Source organism: Vicugna pacos, chromosome 19, assembly GCF_048564905.1.
Source record: "Vicugna pacos chromosome 19, VicPac4, whole genome shotgun sequence".
NCBI lineage: Eukaryota > Metazoa > Chordata > Mammalia > Artiodactyla > Camelidae > Vicugna > Vicugna pacos.
In genome coordinates this window covers 43,030,487-43,044,451 of record NC_133005.1, presented here as the reverse complement: position 1 = coordinate 43,044,451, position 13,965 = coordinate 43,030,487, and the positions used below count along the sequence as shown (strand labels likewise).

Below are 13,965 nucleotides of genomic sequence, written 5' to 3'. Positions count from 1 at the left end.
CTGCTGCACTTCCTGACTCAGATACAACATTTGTAAACTTGAAGACAGCCTGTCCGTGAAGTTAATTAGCACAAAAATTAAGTACCAGTCATTAGGTTGTTTCTCCCATCATATCATTTTTATAAGCCTGTTGGAATGAACTGTGGCTTCCCTGCCCCCAAGAGTCCTGGACGGGGGTTGGGGGCAGGGAGTCCTCTGGCTCTAGGTTCCCTCCTTCAGAATTGGTGAAAATGGCCTCTCTGGGAGCAGCAGCTGGCCTCAGCTCCATCCAGTCAGTCTCCTTGAGCATTTCTGAGCCAGGAAGAAAGGTTTGGTTTTAAAAGCCAACAAACACCATTGTCAAGAATATTTCAGTCTGCTGGAAGGAACAGGCTTTTAAAAGGCCGTGCTACATTTTTTGTTTATAAGTAGATCCTCCTAATTACAAACGAAATGGATCTAGTTCAATTTACTGCTTGTAACTGAGTCCAGTAAAATTTAATTTCCCTAAACGTCTTCCTACAGTTTTGACTTTAGTTAGTACCGTCTCTCACTTGAAGGGCTTGGTCTGGATAATCTGCACGGTTCCACTGGGGCCTCCGGGTAGGATATTTAAAAGGCAAGGCAAAAGAATACGAAAACGAATGTATGTATGTGTATGCATGACTGGGACATTGTGCTGTCTTGTACACTGGAAATGGACACATTGTAACTGACTGTACTTCAATTAAAAAAGAAAGAAAGAAAGAAAGGCAAGCCTTGACTCAGATTGTAAAGAGAGGGGATGCGGGTCTGGGGCGACATGCCTCAGGCCATTGACTGGTCCTCACCTCCTGCCTCCACGTTTCTATGCATTTGCTCCGTCGCCGGGAGGTACCACACTCCTTCACATGCACATGACCTCTTCCTAATCTACTGGGGCTTCATCCCCTGACGCTGTTACTGCCTCGGGATCACTTTTACCTCCTACTGAACTTGTTCCTGCCCCAGATCTTTCAAGCTCCAGCTACTCTGCAGGGAACAGCTTCCGAGGCCAGTTCCCGGGGACTGGAGGCACCCCTCCATCTCTCCTGCTCCCACAGAAGCGTCCCCACTCAGCCCCTGGCAGGGCCCCTTTGAGGCATGAGGCTGTTTACCTGGCTGAAGAACTGACTTTTACAAGTTTCTGAAATAGAACCATTAAAGAAACTCTGCGTGACACGCCAACTGCTTTGTAGCACAGCAGTGGCAAAAGGGCGGGAACTTAGGGTGATCTCTTCCGCTTGCTAAGGGAAGCAAAGCCATCTTTGAGTATTTTCAGCATAAAAGGACCATCTCTTGAAATCACGTCTCCACCACTCGCCTGTGAAGGGGGCAGGCTGAGAGAGCCGTCTTAATCTGCCTGCCATGCATCCAATTGATTTAGCAGGCAACAAATGTCAGGAGAAATTAGAAAGGGAGTAATAGCTCAAAGAAATTTTAAAAGGCTGACCAGCCTTCAGCAGTGTCATGTGGGGCCAGCCTATGCATTCACGGTGGTTTCTGGGTTTTTATTTCCTTTTAATCTTTAGCCTCTGCTGATGACCAGAACAATGCCTTGCATTCGTGAAGCCTGTTAGCATGTTATGAAGAGCTTTTCTCAGCACTCACTTGTTTTAGAGGTATGCACATGTATGTGTGTGCGTATATGCGTGTGTGCACACGTGTGCACATGCATGTACGTGTGTGCGTGTGCACGTGCATTTTCAGGCCAATGGCAATGACCTTGCCTCTTTCTCCCGCCCTTATTTAGGCCACTGTCATAGTCAAATATTTTTCGCAGTTTGGCTTCTTTCCCTGGACCACGAAACGCTATGCTGGCATCAACAGGGAAAAGCCATTTTCTCTGCCAAACGTAACGGGTTGAGAAGCAGAAGGGCGCCGTGCTGCGTGACCTGCTGCCAGTTGCTGGCTCTGCTCTCCCACCGCTCCACCCTAAAGGTGTGGCAGCCCATCTCCCGCGCGTGTCCTCACTGGCTAGTAATTAAAGTGAGAGGTGGATTGGCCAAGGCCAGAGGACCTGTCCCCATGCTCCAGACGGGGAAACGGAGCCCCCCCCGGCCCTCGCCATCACGACAGCAGAGCCTGACTATTAAATTTCGGATGCCCGGCTCAGCCTCTCGTTGGATTGCTGCTCTGTTCCCTGTTGGAGTGTGTTTTCTTTCCAGTGAAGTTTTAAATCATTTGGTTTGAGACTTTCCTGTCCCCGGGAAACTCGCACAGGAGTCTGGGCCAAAGCTGAGCTCCTCTCAGCTCCCTGGGGGCATGTCCTGCACCACGGAGGTGGTCGCCTGGCAGGCCCCACCTCCCCGTGGACCCAGGAGCCCCTTGCTCCCTTCCCAGGCTCTTCCCACTCTGCCCCCGCCGCAGGCTGTTCCTCCACACCTGTCCCGCCCTCCCTGGAAAGCTCCTTCCCTCTTCCTGCCAGGGCCTCGTTGGGGTTCCTTTGCCTCTCTCTCGGGCCACTTCCTCCCGCAAAGGCCTGGTGGGGCAGGGAGCTGGATGGGACTCAGAGGCCGGTCTGTTTCACAGAGGCCGTGTCCTCTTTTTCTGAAGCTGCCTGGACAAGTAGGCAGGACCTTTGCTAGGTCCTCCTCCCTCCTGCTCTCTCGGCCTCACTCTCCCCAGGCACCCCTGCTGGCTCCCGGGCGCAGGCACCACTCTGAGGGCAGGGATGCTGCCGTGGGCACCACCAGACTCCCCACTCTCAGGTGGCTGGAATCCAAATGCCAGTCGCCAGAACTGGAGTGGACAATTTCAAGACCAGGAGCGGGGGGTGATCCTTCAAACACCCCAGGCCCCAATCCCATCCCAGCCCTGGGTCCTCTGTGTGCCTCTGGAGGGGGTCCCAGATCAACAGTTTTGGGGAAACTGCCCGAGCCTTTGCCGCCCTTCGGCCTAACTGATCATTGGCTCAGGGTGGCCAGAGCAGAGGGGGCAGCTGAGTTCCAGGGACCTCCAGGGACCTCCAGTTCCCCAGGCTGAGGCCCCACGGCCTTGTGAGGTTTGCCTCAGAAAGGGGGTCGGTGCCTACTCCCTCCTGGTCCTCCCCCCACCTCCTCCAGACCCTCTGGGTCAGAGCAAGACCCCGGCCCGAGCCTGTGGCATTGGGTCCCTCCCTCCCAGCCTGGGGGTGGCGGGCAGGGTGGGCCAGGCAATGCAACTTCTGGAAGAAAAGATCAAGGGGAAAGCCTGTGTCATTGTGTCTTGCCAGGGGGTCCCCAAGGCCTAGGATCCAGGAGGAGGTGGAGCCTCCCCAGGAAGCTCCCGTTCAGACAAAAGCAACTCAGCAGAAGCTCGCTGGATACACTGCTCGGGGACGCCAGAAAGCGGGCTGTCAAGGTGACGAGGGACGCTCCTTCGGGGGCCACAGGACAGCCGAGTGTAGAGGACGCCAGGGGGACGGGGGTCTTTCCCCCTTATGCACAGACAAGCTCTTGGCTGCAGTTAGAGCTGGTATGAAAAACAGGGCCTCATGGTTATTGTGGAGCTAGGTGCCCCTGGGTGGAGACCGGGGCCTGCGTCTTCCTGGGCCTCAGATCCTGGACTTGCATCTGCTGTGACCTTCCCCTCTCGCCAGTCTGTCTGCAAGACTGTAGGAGAGCGTGTGTCCATCCTTGCTTTTATCCAGGCATTTGTCAGTTCATACTCTGGTCTCTCCTTCTGTCTGTCCAGTTATCCATCCACTTAACCATCTTTGCATTTATCCATCTTGCCATGCTTCTCTTCCTTCATCCATCTGTTGTCTCTGGATCCAACCACTCTTCCTTCCTTCTTCCCACCCATCCACCCAACCCATCCACCCGCAGCCACCTGCCTGCCATCCTCCTGCTCGTCTGTAGGATTCTCCGTGCATCACACCTAATCAAACACAGACATGGTACCCTCCTGCTCTCAGAGCTGTTTCACACCTGCTCCAACATTTCACTCTCACCAGCACGCCCCGGTGTGGTCAGGCCGGGGCTCACCTTCCCCATTCAGCAGGTTAGGGGCCTGAAGCTCAGAAAGATTAACTTGCCTTGTGTTGCTTGGGGAGGACTTGCAGGGAGAGGGTCCCCCATGCCGAGCTCTCCTCCAGTCTGCATCTGGCTTGCCTTTGGCTGAGACCCTCAAGAGCCTGTGGTTGGGTTAGTTATGAGGTTCAACCACGAGCAACCAGCCCTCGAGGGGTTGGAGATGAAGGTGCTGAGAGAAAGTAGCATGGTGCTCACTTGGGGCTCGGTCCGCCCGTTGAGCAGCTTTTCCGGTGCCCTCTGCAAATACAGGTTTTTGGGGAAATGAACCGGTGTGCTAGTCTCAGGCTCCATGCTGGTCAGCGACGACATCCTCCCAGAACCTTCCAGCTGGTGCTGACATGCAGTCATCCAGGAGGCCAGCCCACACACCGCCCTCTTTCCCGCAGGACCCTCCAGACCTGCCACTCCACCTGCCGCTGCTTCTCCCCCCGCACCCAGCCCCCGCCAGCCCGGCGTGCGACGTGTCCGCCCTCACCTTCCTGGTGGAGGCGCTCAGCTTTGCCGCTGTCCTCTTTGGCTCCTGGGCCTTTGGGGGAAGCCAGCGAGCCCCGGGCCCGCGCCAGTCTCTGGGCTGCCGAGCTCAGCACTGTGGTTTCCTAGGAGCCTCTGGCCGAGAGTCTGGGTTCATGGAGCTGCAGTTTCCCTCTGGAGTTGGGGGTGGGGCGGCCATCACTTATCCTTAATAACCAGGCAGATGACAACATAGATTCACCCTTGGCTTTCTTAATAGCAGAGAGTGGTCCGTCTCCCTCTTTTTAGAAGAGCAATTCCACTGGCTCCATTACTGAAATGGCTCTTGCCTTTGGTGCCCTGTCCAAGTAGCTGTGTCGCTGTTTTATTGCCTCTTTGAAAAGCTCCTACTAATTAGAGTGAAAGCCGGCTACAAATGGGGCTGGGGCTGGGGCTGCGGTGGGGGCCCAGGTCCCCCGGGAGCCAGCGGTGTGGGCGTCACTGCCTGGGGCTCCCGGCCCCCTGCAGAACTCGCTGAGGCAGGGCCCGCACTCCAGGCACCAGGGCCACTTACCAACCAGAGCAGGGCTGGGGGACAGGAACCAGACGGCCCCCTAAGACGGCCCCCAGCCTCCTCTGCTCTGGCTGTGCTTGTGGTCCGAGGGGAAGAGGGGCGGTGATGGTAGGGGCAGACAGATCCCCTCTGGCTTCAGACTTTGGGGGGCAAGTCTTGCTTTGTGTTTTGGGGCTCATGGAATTGTGAAGGGTGGCCAGCCCTCGAGGAACTGAGCATTTGACCCTTTGTGTCGAGGAAACACCACACGTGTCTGGGAGCAGCAAACCACAGTCCGAGCAAGAGGGCATCTGGCCTCCGTGAGGCCAGCTGGGGTCCTGGGACCCTTACTGGACACCTGCTCTGCTTGAGGATCGGAAGGGAAAGTCAGGAGGGCTTTCTGGCAGCTGGAGGCATCAGAACAGGCCTTGAAGGGCAAGTCAGGAGACAGAGGTGAGCAGTGGGCTCTAGTGGTTTTCAGGGGCCGAGCAAGGGTCCCAGGTGCAGGGAGGTAGGCACCACGAGGCCTCTAGGACAGAGGACTTAGAGACCAGGACCCTGTTGAGAGGCAGAGGGGCCCCTGAAATCCGGGCTAGAAAGGGAGACGTCTCCTGGAGCCTCTGAGGTGTCTGTGAGTGGCGGGGACAGGACAGGGCAGGGCTCTTGGTCACACGTGTGGCCCTCCTCCTAAGCCGGCTGTCCGGCTCTGGGAGAGACACCTGGCCTCTGACCTGGGCGAGGCGCTCTCAGAAGGGACGCCGCCCGCCGCCCTCCTGGCCGTGGCGCTCGCCCAGCTTGGCGCCACGACGGTGGACTGGGCCCTCTGTCTGCGGAAGACGCTGCTGGGGAAAGTTGTCTTCCAGCTCACCCTTGTCCTTGGCACCCACTTCTGGCTCTTCTTCGTTCTGTCGGGCGTCCCCAACAGGTATCTTTGCCTGGCCGGCAGCCCTGTCCCCTGCCCCCCTCCCCACCCCCAAAAGGGGAAAAGGCCAAGACCCACCTGTCCAGGAGGCATTCTGCTGTGGGAAGGAGTGAGAAACAGGAGGCTGAGCCCCGCTGCACCCGCGGGCCCTGTGCAGCTCTGTAAATAAGCCCTGGGAATACTGACTGGGACTCGAAAACCACCCCCACCCACCCCCGGGCTCCTCTGGCTCTGCCCAGCTGTTCTTTGGCTCCCTCCCTACAGAAAAGGCAACGCCAGGCCTGAGGGGAGACTAGGAGGTGATAGGGCCCAGCTGACACGGTGGGGGAGCAAGGCGGCCCTGACCCGCCACCCCAAGCCTGCGGCTCCAAGGCCAGGTTTTGAGCCGCAGTGATATCAAACATCCCTCCAGAGCCCAGGCCTCACCCTAAACTTCTCTCCAGAAGAGATATTTGCAGAGACATTGCTGGATGCTCATTTCTCCTGTTCTGCCAAGAAGTGTGTCAAGAGCTTCCTGAGGCCCCTCTGATTAGATGGTCTGCGTTGGTCCAACGAGGAAGATTTAAGGATTATCCTAATCAGAAATCGGCAGTCCAGCAGCCGCCAGCCCGAGAGGGGCCAGGGTTTGAAACTGGCAGCTGCGGATCCGGCTCCTTTGTCAAGACGGGATGAGGGGAGAATCAAAACTGAGGACAGCAAAGGGAGCCCAGGTGTCCCCTGAGGCCACCCGCAAGTCAAATCATTTGTGAAAGAGGAGTCGTATTTTTCTCTTTCTTTCTTCCCTGACTAACAGTTGTTCTTGGAGTAATATCCCCAGTTTTCCTCTCGGCTTTGATGAGCCAGGTGAGCTGGGTGGGTGCCAGGGGGTCCAAGGCAGCTGAGCATGGAGGCCCCTCTCTTACTACTGGGTGGGGATGCAGAGGCCCAGGTGTGGTCAGAAAGATCTCCTTTTCTGGGCGTTTGCAGGAGGTTCAATCTTAACCACGTGGCTCAGATCTGGTACCCAGTGAAATGCATCTGTTTTGGCCTGTCCTCCCACTAGGTCTAGCATGGCTACTCATGCCGGATCCTTGGCAATGTCCTGACCAAAAACTTCAACCTCATTAACCTCATCTTGTTCAAAGGCTGCGTGGAGAACCACCTTCAGGTGCACATGGCTGGGGCCCACCAGGGGCTTGCGGGGTCCATGCAGGACACATTCTGGGCCCGTGTCTGGAGGAACTGGGTCTCTCTGATGGGGCCACGTCCCAAGGGGGTCCTGGGACCCCCGGGGCAGGCTGAACCAAGGCAAGAAGGAACCAGCTCTGTCTATACATCTTCCCTCCCTCTTTCCTCACCATCATCCAAACTTGTCCCTCATGGAATTCCCTTTCCCTCTGCTCCACAGATGCTTTCTACACATGAGGCCAAATGCAGGGCCAGGGGCAGAGGCCCTCCTTGGGATGGGAGCGTCAGCTCCAAAGCAGGGGCTCCGGAATGCTTTGGGAGGTGGGGGGAGCGCCTGAACGATGCTCTTCACTTGGTAAAAGCCACACAGTGCCGTGGCACACAGGTCCCCATGGTCTGACTTTGCCCACATCTCCCACCTCACCCCACATCCCTGCAGCCACTCTGTTCCAGGAAGGTGTCCAACTCTCTCATCTCCTCCACCTGGGGCCTGCTATCCTGGGAATCCCCATCCCACCCCCAGCCCCTTCCACAAAGCTGCCTCAGGTCCAGACACAGAGACCCTCCCCGGCTACCCGGCCTGAAGCATCTCTGCCTTTCTCTTGCTTACTTCCTTTGTGGCACTTCCCATGATCTACAGATGTTTACCTATTTACAGTCAGTGTCTTCCAACCAGAACGTTTTGTCTTTCTTGGTCGCCCACATATCCTAGACACTTAGCGTGGTGTCTGGCAGAGAGTAAGATCATTTGCTCAAAGGATGGAGAGCAGATGGAGTGGATGGATGGATGTGGTGGGAGGAAGGGCGTGGATGGGCTGCAGCATGAACAGGCTGGATGGATGGGCTGGACCACCGGTTGCACCAATGCCCTTGAGCCTCCTGGTGGTCCTGTCTGCTCCCAGGTTCCGCTTTGCACCTTTCCTCTTAGAGCTGAGGGCTGTCATAGACTGGGTATCTGTGGGCTGACACTGCCCTCAGCCTGTCCAGCTGGATATGCCTGGAAGACCTTTATGCCAACATCTACATCACGAAGTGCTGGCAGGAGTCCCAGAAGGTGGGTGTGCAGCAGGAGGCTTGGAGGTGACAGCTTTCTTGGTCTCAACCCTCCCCCCCGGTGCAGTGTTCCAAGTGCTCACCTGGTGGTGTAGCTCTGACCCTGGTTCACTCAGGGGTCAGGTGTTTGTAGTAAGTCCTCAATAAAATGGCAGACATGGTGCTAAATTCTCCCCTCCATCTCATTGGGGATGCTCACAACCACCTGATGAAGCAGGTACCACTTTTATTCCCCTTACAGAGGGGCAGTCAGCTCAGAGAGGCTTTGTGCCCAAGGTCACACAGCTAGGAAGACGTGGGGTTGGCACTTGGACCCAACTCCCTCTGATCCCAGTACTTTGGACCACCAGACATTCCCCAAACTGACCACCTGCCCCCAACTTTTAAGGCCAACTTGCCTTCCCTCAAGTCTGCGTCTTCCTCGCCCCGACCTGCCACCCTTCTGCAGAAATACTCGCAGCCTCCCAGACAGCAGAAGGCGGCGGTGAAGTACGGGGCTGGAGGCATCACTATGTTTGCCTTGCTCTTCCTCATGTGGCTCCCCCTGGTTTTCAGGTCCCTGTTGAAGACAGTGGGCAGTGTGACCAACTGGTGCCTGGATGTGTCTGTTAAGATTGCCACTGATGGTTACAAGGTGGCTGGAGTGGAGGAGGGAGATGCCTGGGTTTGGGGTCGGGGGCGGCACCTGCTTTCTGTACCAAAACCTTGTTCTCTGAGCTAGGGTCCTAGATGTGGATTCAGGGCTCAGATCAGCCTCTGAGCCATTGTTCTTGAAGTTCTTTTCCCCTACATGTACCCTTTCCATCACCTCCTCCTGCCAGTTTCAAAAGAGAAGAGGTCTGAGTCTCTCCCTCAAGTCTGGCCCCTTGGCACCTTAGCTCACTGCAGCTGCGTGCCTAGTTCTGACACCCATCACCCTGGAGAGAAGGAAGCTCTTTGAGCACAGCTCAGCGATTCTTTGCCCCCGCTTCCATTGCCAGCACAGCCAGCTTTCTGAAGCCCACCCACCCCCACTGTCCTCCTTTCTTGCAGATTCTGTTCTCCACGAGTACTCAGCAGTAGAACCTGGTCCCCTTCACAGACGCAGACTATGACCAGCTGACCCAGCAAGACACCCTCCACCTCGTGAGTGTCTCCCCAGGCAGCCAGCTCCCACCTGTGCGCTTCCTTCTCCTGCATCCTGAACAGGTATCCACACTGCATCACGCTCCAATTATTAAAACGGGATGGACCTGGCACAGGAAAGAGGAGACGAAACCACACAACAAAAGCACAAAGATGAGCCCAAAGGACGGAGAAAGAGGTGCACCGGGTCCTGAGACAGGTTCCCTTTTCTCACTTTGCCCCCAGTCCGCCGTACAGTTCCTACCAGAGGATATCGTTCTCGCCAAGATCAAAAGTCACGCCAGTCTGCTGTGGGCATCAGCCCCACCAACCGAGCAGCAGTGGTCCAGGAGCTCGCCAACACCCCCTCCGTGTACCTCGCCACCTCCTGGACCATTCAGACATAATTCAGCACCATCCAAATCCACAGTCCCACCTGAACTCCTCAGCTGTTTGTGGGATCTCACAGATAAACATTAGGAATCAATCATAATGACCAACCTTGAATGAGGACCGCATGGGTGTCAGGCACTGTGTCTGTCCATCCATCCTTGCTTTCTCTTTCTCTCCTTTTCTCTCCTCTTTCCTTCTCTTCTCTCTTTCTAAAAAACAATTTGAATTTTGAGTTTATCCACTGTTTGCCAATCTTTCACTGTGCTTAAATTTTTAGGATTCATTTGTCTTTGTTTTCAACTTTGTAGAAGTGCAAAACCAAGAAACACTGAGAAAAGTGGATGCATATATACAAATGAAATAACTACCAAGTTCAATAACTGAACACACGTGTGTAACCAGCACCTCAGATCAAGAAACAGAATCTCATAAAAACTGTTAGGTCTGCAATAAGCTACAAGGATGTGTTGTACAACACGGGGAATTCAGCCAATACTTTGTAGTAACTTTAAAAATTATTGAATTGTACACATTATTTGTGTATTTCTATGTATGAATGGTATACTTCAGTAAAAACTTTATAAAATGCATTTTTAAAGAGGGTAAAAAAAATGCTTCCCTACAATTCATTGGGGAGTTCAGGTTTTTTGAGCGTTAGCTGTCCAGACTCTAAGTCTAGCTCCCTTACAATAAATGCTGTACCTTCCTTCACTACAAAAAAAAAAAGAAAAAGAAAAAAGAAAAAAAAGAAAGAAAGAAAGAAAAAGAGAGGGGAAGAAACAGAATCTCATCACCCCTCATAAGCTCACCTCCTGTTCCCCTCAGTTGTCACTCTCCTCCCGAGGGAAGCCACCACCCTGACTTCTAACAATATAGACTAGGTTTGCTTGTTGTTTTCAGAATCAGTCACTGTGTTTTGCTTTATTTTGTGAGACAGAATGCCAGAATAAAATGAGTGCCATTTCTTTTATTTCTAATTACATGGTCAGAAGGAACCTATTTTTAAAATGGACTTCCTGAGGGACACACAATAAGTTAGTGGTCCCCTCAATATTCTGGTATTATATGAGTAGAATTTTGCTCATTGTCTTTTTGCTTTATGGTCTGTTTTGTTGTGTTTCGTTAGAGGTATATTATTTAAAAATTGTTTGTGTAAGTAATCATGGCATCTATAAGCATGGGAAGGCTTGTTCTTTCTTTCCAATCTATGCAGCTTTTCTTTTTCTTGTCTTATTGCACTTGCTAGGAATTTCAGTACAATGGTAAAGAGGAGTGGTGAGAGAAGACATTCTTCCCTAGGGTTCAGTCTCAGCAGAAAAGCCTTCAATGTTTCAGCAACAAACATGATGTTAACTAGGACTTTCATATACTTCCCTTATCAGATTGAAAAGGTTCTCATCTCGTTCAAGTTTGCTGGCAGTTTCGGTCACAAGTGGGCAGTGATTTTGTCAGATATCTTTTCTGTATCTTTTGAAGTGATCATTTGGTTTTACCCACTGATTTTATCAGCATGGTCAATTATATTAGTTGATTTTTAAATGTTATGTCATTTCTGCACCCCTTGGAAAAACTCTACTTAATTAAGATGTGCTACCATTTTATATATCACTGGATTCAATTTGTTAGTATTCTATTAGGGAATTTTGCATTTGGAATTGCATTGAGGAATATTCCTTTTCTTAAAATGTCTCTCTGTCAGGTTTCAATACCAGGATTATGCTGAATTCCTAAGATGATTTGGGAAATATTTTCTTCTCAGTTTTGGAACATGGTTGTGTGTGTATTATTTCTTCTTTGTGTGTTCGATAGTATTTACTCCCCTGTAAAGCACTCTGGGCCTGGAATTTTTTGTGGAAAGAAGTCAATAACAAATTCAATTTTATGAATATATATTGGACCATTCAGAGAATCTATTTCAAGTTGTATCAGTTTTGGCAAGATATGGTTTTTCAAGGAATTTGTCCACCTCATATATATATTTAAGTTTATTGGCATACAGTCTCTCCAGAATGCTTCCTTATTTTTTGATGTCTATAGGATCTACTCTTTCATTTCTGATACTGGTAATCTGTGAGTTTTCCTACTTTTTTCTCCATCAGTTCTGCTAGGGATTTTAAGAGAGTTATTGAGGTATAATTGACATATAATAAAGTGCACATATTTAAAGTATACAGTCTGATGCGTGCTGCTGAGATCTGTGGACTCAAAACCACAATGAAGCTAATGAACATTTCCACCACCCACAAAATTGCACTCATGCCTCACGTAAGTCTTCTCCGCCTCCACCCCATCTCCACACAAGCATCAATTTGCTCTCTGTAACTATAGATTAGTTTGCATTTTCTAGAAGTTTATTTTCCTATGAGTTTTAAGAGTTCCTTATACACTTTGGAGAACAGTCTTTTATCAAATAGCCCTTTTGCATATATTTTCTCTCAGCCTGAGGCTTGTCTTTTTATTCTCTTGACAGTATCTTTCACAGAGCAGAAATTTTTAATTTTAATAAAATACAGCCTGTCAGCTCTTTCTTTTCACGGATGGTGCATCTGGTGAACTCCACTCATGCTTCTCATTTTCCCGACTACTTAGGCGGACCGGGATGGCACCGTGGGCTAGCATTGGTTTCTTCCCTTCTCCCGGGTCAGTTAGGCTCTGATAAAAGCCCAGCAGGTGAGGCTCTGGTTAACTAGTTCCTCTGGCACACCTTGTTAAGAAGAGAATGCTCTTTCTTATTTCAGAACAGTTCCTTCTCCCTGACCCCTACCAGGAGTACAAGAGGATTTTTTTCCAGTGTTTACTGTGAGGACTTGGTCTACCTCCAGAAGGTAAAATTCACAAAATTGTGGGGACCCCCGATGACAGAAGCCCCTTGGAGTTTTTATCTCTAGGACTTGTCCACACTGCGCCTCCCACAATTTGTCAGTTGCAGCTCAGCTTTCTCTGCCTTGACATGCTCTCACGAGGTCTGTGCTTGCAGGTTTCAGCTCCGGTAAGTTGTGATTCTCTGTATTTGCCTGTTGGTGACTCCAATCTGGGGGGCTGGAGCTTGTCCTGTGACCTTACTTACGTCTCTGACGGATCTCAGAAGGCCTGTCAGTTTCTAAGTTTGTTCATCTTTGTACCTGTTTTTAGGACAAGAGTGGCAACTTCTGGCTTCTTATATGCCAAACTGGAAACCAGACTGTGGTCCAGGATTGTGTTTTAAATTTTGGCTCCCACATGTTCCTTGCTGGCATATACAAATGGGGTTGATTTTTGCATGTTGATCTTATGTTCTGCAACTTTGCTGAGCTCATTACTACTAGCAGGGCTGTTTTATTTGACAATGCCTTCAGATTTTATACGTAGACGATGATGCCGTGTGCCAAAGACAGACAGTTTTCGTTCTTTCCTATTTGTATGCCTTTGATTTCTTTTTCTTGCCTTATTTAAGTAGCTTGAACTTCCAGGACTATGTTGGGTGAGAGTGGTGAGGTTGGACCTCCTTGCCTTGTTCTTAATCTTAAAAAGAAAGCATCCCATCCTTTCCCTTAAATCATGATGTTAGCTACAGGTTTTTTGCAGCTTGTTTATTAATGGGTTAATATCCCTTCCAGTCCTAGTTTGCTGAGAGTTTTTCTTGTGAATGGATGCTGAATGTTGTCAAAGGCCTCTCCTGCACCTGTTGAGATGATCATATGCTTTTCTTCTGTGGTCTGTAGATATGAATTACACTGATTTATTTTCTAACAATAAGCCATCCAGAGTTCCCAGGATAAACCCTACTTCATCATGCGGTATTGCATATACACATATGTATAAAATTGGATTCAATTGGCAGGCATTTTGTTGAGGAATTTTGCATCTAGTTATGAGGGACCCTGTTCTATAGCTTTCTGTACTTGTAACGTGTGTGTCTAGTTTTGGACTCAGAGTAATGCTGGCTTCATCAAATGGGTTTGGAAACGTACTCTCCTCTTCTGCTTTCTGGAATTATACATGGAATTGGTATTATTTCTTTCTTAAATGTTTGATGGAATTCACCAGCATAGGCATTGTCCTGTGGCCTGGCGTTGCCTTGGTGAGAAGGTTTTAAATTTCAAATTCATTTTCTTTAATAGTTGGAGAGCTATTCGGGTTCTGTATTTCATCCTGAGTGAGGTTTTGTATCCCGTCTTTTGAGAAACTGGTCCATTTTATCTCAGTTGAATGTATTGACACAACGTTCGTAACATTCACTTAATATTCATTCAGTATTTATAAGATCTTCAGCGATGAGCTCTGACTCTGATACTGGTAATGTGTGTCTTCTTCTCCCCCTAATCAATCTG

At 50.9% G+C, this 13,965-nt stretch overlaps 1 long non-coding RNA gene across 2 annotated transcripts in view; it reads right to left on the bottom strand.

The window, feature by feature from the left end:
* Nucleotides 1-13,965, bottom strand: part of LOC140687478 (uncharacterized) — a 41,320-nt gene that overhangs the window by 15,928 nt on the left and 11,427 nt on the right. For both annotated transcript variants that reach the window (XR_012061864.1, XR_012061863.1), the window contains exon 2: nt 9,764-9,864. This is a non-coding gene — a long non-coding RNA (uncharacterized lncRNA). The remainder of the gene's footprint in view (nt 1-9,763; nt 9,865-13,965) is intronic.